Source organism: Mustela nivalis (assembly GCF_964662115.1).
Source record: "Mustela nivalis genome assembly, chromosome: 12".
NCBI classification, from domain to species: Eukaryota; Metazoa; Chordata; class Mammalia; order Carnivora; family Mustelidae; genus Mustela; species Mustela nivalis.
The window spans coordinates 104,202,278-104,208,277 of NC_139031.1; positions in this window are offsets into that span (position 1 = coordinate 104,202,278).

A 6,000-nucleotide genomic window follows, 5' to 3' on the forward strand; every position below is an offset into this window, starting at 1 on the left:
AGGCCCCAAGTGCCATGTGCAGACTCTAAGAGCAACTGCCTTTGAACGAGGAAACAGTTGAGAGTGGGCTTTCTGATGTAGAGAATTACTAGCTGGGAAAGTAGGACAATTGACACAGAATCTGAATTGATGCCCCTACATGACAGAGTTGGTGAAACTTCCCTTCTCAGAGATCTTGAGGCTCCTCAGAAATGAATTTTTCATTTTGGACAGAACATTCAGGATAAATATGATCTGTTTGCGTTCCTGGTTCTCTCATTAGGACTGTTTCTTAGGCTTCACTGGCACAAGGAAAGGGTTTTGATAATCCAGGGTAAATCCTGACAAAAGCAAAGCACGGTATCTATGAAAAACTAACCCTCAGAGGAGAACAACAGATAAAGGGCCAGGCCGACCTGACCCTGCAGGATAGGTAAGGTTAGTCTGGCAACAGGGGTAGAGGGGAAGTGCTCATCTCCTGCTAGAAGAGCTAGAGAAGACTCCTTCCGGAGAGACCACCAGGAGAGGAGAGCAGTATGTGCTAATGATGAAGAATATTTTAATCAGCAGAGAAAGTCAAAATGACAAAGTTCCACATCAGAGTAAACATATGGGATAAAAAATAAAAAATTAAAAAAAAAAAGATTTTTTTGAAAGGACTTTTTTTTTAAGGAATTTAAACAAAAGTCATTTTAAAGAGACAGTTGGCTGTTTAAACCAATAGTACAACTCACTGAGAGAATCGCCGCATTATTTCTTTGGGTAGAAAGGACCTGGAAATGAGAAAGACCCATTCTGCAGAGGAAAAAATAGAATCACTAACAGGCCTCATGCCTTGCACAGCCAGTGGCTAGAATACCTGCCCCATCAGACCCTGTGCTAGAAGGCCGCTAGAACTATTTCAACTATGGTAGTTTTTCTTGGAAGCCAACAAGTGTTGGCCCATTTAAGGGCACGGTAACAATCAGTCACGTTATGTTAAAATGATTTTCGATATCTTTAAAAGCCTTGTCAAGTTGCTTTTTGAGTAACCCTCACCGCACTCTTAGAGAAATTTATCTGTGGTTCACCTCTTTGAAATACTCATTGTTGTTCCACATTTACCATAGCCAAAAAACAAAAAGAAACAAAAAAAAAGCTTTTTATTAACAAAGTGTTCAGAAGGGGGCGCCACTGTAAACAATGAGAGTTTTCGCTGCCAGGAAAATTTTGTTGCAGAAACAGCTGAAAGCAATCAGGTCAGACAGAGCCAAGGGCTTAAGGGATTTTTAAAATGACAAAAACTGAACCAAATCTAACCAAAACAAAAATCAAAACCAATGGCCAAGATTTCAAGTTTGATACGAAAGGTATGACATTCTCCTGAGAGATGCGAGTGACTTGATCAATATATTTATATATTTATATTTGAAGAAGAAGGAACTATTTGATGCAGCAAATCCACGTTGGTTAAAAATTACCAGATATGGGGGCTCCTGGGTGGCTCAGTGGTTTAGGCCTCTGCCTTCGGCTCAGGTCATGATTTCAGGGTCCTGGGATGTAGCCCCACAAAGGGCTCCTCTGCTCAGCGGGGAGCCTGCTTCCCCCCTCTCTCTCTGCCTCCCTCTCTACCTACTAGTGATCTGTCTGTCAAATGGGTAAATAAGATCTTTAAAAAAAGAATTACTAGATTTGAAATACAACGAGGGTATGGGAAGGAAAATGATTTCACCGGATCTGACTAGGAAGTGATTGAAGCCTGAATTAAAATGCTATAAAAAGAGTAAAGACCTGGGAAATATATGGGGAAAAAATCCCTAGAAAAACAGCAATAATAACTGGCTGCTCTTTATTGATCCAGATCCTGCGGTAGGCAAAGAAGAGCTGGTTTTAGCCAGAGGATGATCTCCGTTTGTCTTCATGATGTGGCATTTCCTGCAGGCCAGGCATGGGGCTCTTCACTAGAGCTGCAAATGCTGGGGGCCCTCATTGTCCCTTTTCTCTTCTCCTGGGGACAACGGGCATGTCCATGGTGCAGTGTGACAGGCGTTACCACAGGGAGATAATAGACTGCCAAGGGTAGGTGGGAGCTGGGAAAAGCCACTTAGGAACAGATTTTCAGGGGAGGTGATAGACAAGGGCAAAGCGAAGAATGAGGATGAGTGTGTCAAGTTTCAAAGTGCCAGGAGGCAGCACAGTGCATTCGGGAAACTACAGCAAGTTCATGACAACCCACAGCTGATCTGGCAGCATCACCTGGGGATGGAGGCTTAGATCTGGGGTTAACACTGGGTTGAGATGGTTTGTATACTATGGCGAGGAGGTGAGGTACTACACTGTGGGGGCAAAGAGAGCTACCGGATGATTTCAAATATCAGAATTGTAACCATAATAGAGTATTTAATTGCATTCTAGCTTTCATCAAGGGTAAGATGCACTATAGTTTATGTTCGACTAAGAAAGAGAAATGCTGTCAGTTAAATTAGGATATATCATCAAGTGCAAGGTGAGTGCCACCTTAAGAGATATTAAAATGGGGGGGGGACAAATCTTGGAACAAGTAAATTGTGGTAGTAGCATAATTAAAAAATATCCAACACTTGGATCAACTAAAGAAGTGATTATTGCTTACCATGTGCCCCAAACTATATTAAGTCTTAGAACAAGAGACGTGCTCATCTTGTTGCCCCGCACCTGTTAGACCCAAGATACAGAGGGCAGTAGCCAACGACCAGCAGGCCCCAAGTGCCATGTGCAGACTCTAAGAGCAACTGCCTTTGAAAGAGGAAACGGTTGAGAGTGGGATTTCTGAGGTAGAGAATTACTAGCAGGGAAAGTAGGACAATTGACACAGAATCAGAATTGATGCCCCTACATGACAGAGTTGGTGAAACTTCCCTTCTCAGAGATCTTGAGGCTCCTCAGAAATGAATTTTTCATTTTGGACAGAACATTCAGGATAAATATGATCTGTTTGCGTTCCTGGTTCTCTCATTAGGACTGTTTCTTAGGCTTCACAGGCACAAGAAAAGGATTTTGATAATCCAGGGTAAATCCTGACAAAAGCAAAGCACGGTATCTATGAAAAAATAACCACTCAGAGGAGAACAACAGATAAAGGGCCAGGCCGACCTGACCCTGCAGGATAGGTAAGGTTAGTCTGGCAACAGGGGTAGAGGGGAAGTGCCCATCTCTTGCTAGAAGACCTAGAGAAGACCCCTTCCGGAGAGACCACCAGGAGAGGAGAGCAGTAGGTGCTAATGATGAAGAATATTTTAATCAGCAGAGAAGGTCAAAATGACAAAGTTCCACGATCAGAGTAAACATATGGGATTAAAAAATAAAAAATAAAAAATAAAAAGATTTTTTTGAAAGGACTTTTTTTTAAAGGAATTTAAACAAAAGTCATTTTAAAGAGACAGTTGGCTGTTTAAAACAATAGTACAACACACTGAGAGAATCGCCGCATTATTTATTGGGGTAGAAAGGACCTGGAATGTAGAAAGACCCATTCTACAGAGGAAAAAATAGAATCACTAACAGGCCTCATGCCTTGCACAGCCAGTGGCTAGAATACCTGCCCCATCAGACCCTGTGCTAGAAGGCCGCTAGAACTATTTCAACTATGGTAGTTTTTCTTGGAAGCCAACAAGTGTTGGCCCATTTAAGGGCACGGTAACAATCAGTCACGTTATGTTATAATGATTGTCAATATCTTTAAAAGCCTTGTCAAGCTCCTTTTTGAGTAACCCTCACCCCACCCTTAGAGAAATTTATCTGTGGTTCACCTCTTTGAAATACCTCATTGTTGTTCCACATTTACCATAGCCAAAAAACAAAAAGAAACAAACAAAAAAAAAAGCTTTTTATTAACAAAGTGTTCAGAAGGGGGCGCCACTGGAAACAATGAGAGTTTTCGCTGCCGGAACAATTTTGTTGCAGAAACAGCTGAAAGCAATCAGGTCAGACAGAGCCAAGGGCTGGAGGGATTTTTAAAATTACAAAAACCTCGGGGCCCCTGGGTTGCTCAGTTGGTTGGACGACTGCCTTCGGCTCAGGTCATGATCCTGGAGTCCCGGGATCAAGTCCCACATCGGGCTCCCAGCTCTATGGGGAGTCTGCTTCTCCCTCTGACCTTCTCCTCGCTCATGTTCTCTCTCACTGTCTCTCTCTCAAATAAATAAATAAAATCTTTAAAAAAATATTAAAAAAAAATAAAATTACAAAAAGTGAACCAAATCTAACCAAAACAAAAATCAAAACCAATGGCCAAGATTTCAAGTTTGCTACTAATGGTATGACATTCTCCTAAGACATGCGAGTGACTTGATCAATATATTTATATATTTATATTTGAAGAAGAAGGAACTATTTGATGCAGCAAATCCACGTTGGTTAAAAATTACCAGATATGGGGGCTCCTGGGTGGCTCAGTGGTTTAGGCCTCTGCCTTCGGCTCAGGTCATGATTTCAGGGTCCTGGGATGGAGCCCCACATCGGGCTCTCTGCTCAGCGGGGAGCCTGCTCCCCCCCTCTCTCTCTGCCTCCCTCTCTACCTACTAGTGATCTGTCTGTCAAATGGGTAAATAAGATCTTTAAAAAAAGAATTACTAGGTGTGAAATACATCGAGGGTATGGGAAGGAAATGATTTCACCTGATCTGACTAGGAAGTGGTTGAAGCCTGAATTAAAGTGCTATAAAAAGAGTAAAGACCTGGGAAATATATGGGGAAAAAATCCCTAGAAAAACAGCAATAATAACTGGCTGCTCTTTATTGATCCAGATCCTGCGGTAGGCAAAGAAGAGCTGGTTTTAGCCAGAGGATGATCTCCGTTTGTCTTCGTGATCTGGCATTTCCTGTAAGCCAGGCATGGGGCTCTGCACTAGAGCTGCAAATGCTGGGGGACCTCACTGTCCCTTTTATCTTCTACAGGGGACAACGGGCATGTCCATGGTGCAATATGACACGCTTTACCACAGGGAGATAAAAGACTGTCAAGGGTAGGTTGGAGCTGGGAAAAGTCACTTAGGAACAGATTTTCAGGGGAGGTGATAGACAAGGGCAAAGCGAAGAATGAGGATGAGTGTGTCAAGTTTCAAAGTGCCAGGAGGCAGCACAGTGCATTCTGGAATCTACAGCAAGTTCATGACAACCCACAGCTGATCTGGCAGCATCACCTGGAGATGGAGTCTTAGATCTGGGGTTAACACTGGGGTGAGATGGTTTGTATACTATGCCGAGGAAGTGAGGTACTACACTGTGGCGGCAGAGGGTTTTACCGGAGGATTTCAAATATCAGAATCGTAACCATAATAGAGTATTTAATTGCATCCTAGCTTTCATCAAGGGTAAGATGCGATATAATTTATGTACGACTAAGAAAGAGAAATGCTGTCAGTTAAACTAGGATATGTCATCAAGTGCAAGGTGAGTGCCACTTTAAGAGATATTAACATGGGGGTGGAGGACAAATCTTAGAACAAGTAAACTGTGGTACTAAAATAATTATGAAAGTTCGAACACTTGGATCAACAACAAAAGTGATTATTGCTTCCCATGTGTCCCAAACTATATTAAGTCTTAGAACAAGAGACGTTCTCATCTTGATGCCCCGCAGCTGTTAGACCTAAGGTAGAGAGGGCAGTAGCCAACGACCAGTAGGCCCCAAGTGCCATGTGCAGATTCTAAGAGCAACTGCCTTTGAGAGTGGAAACGGTAGAGAGTGGGCTTTCTGAGGTAGAGAATTAATAGCTGGGAAAGTAGGAAAATTGACACAGAATCGGAATTGATGCCCCTACATGACAGAGTTGGTGAAACTTCCCTTCTCAGAGGTCTTGAGGCTCCTCAGAAATGTATTTTTCATTTTGGACAGAACATTCAGGATAAATATGATCTGTTCGAGTTTCTGGTTCTCTCATCACGACTGTTTCATAGGATTCACTGGCACCAGAAAACGGTTTTGATAGTCCAGTGTAAGTTCTGACAAATGCAAAGCACGGTATCTATGAAAAACTAACCACTCAGAAGAGAACAACAGATA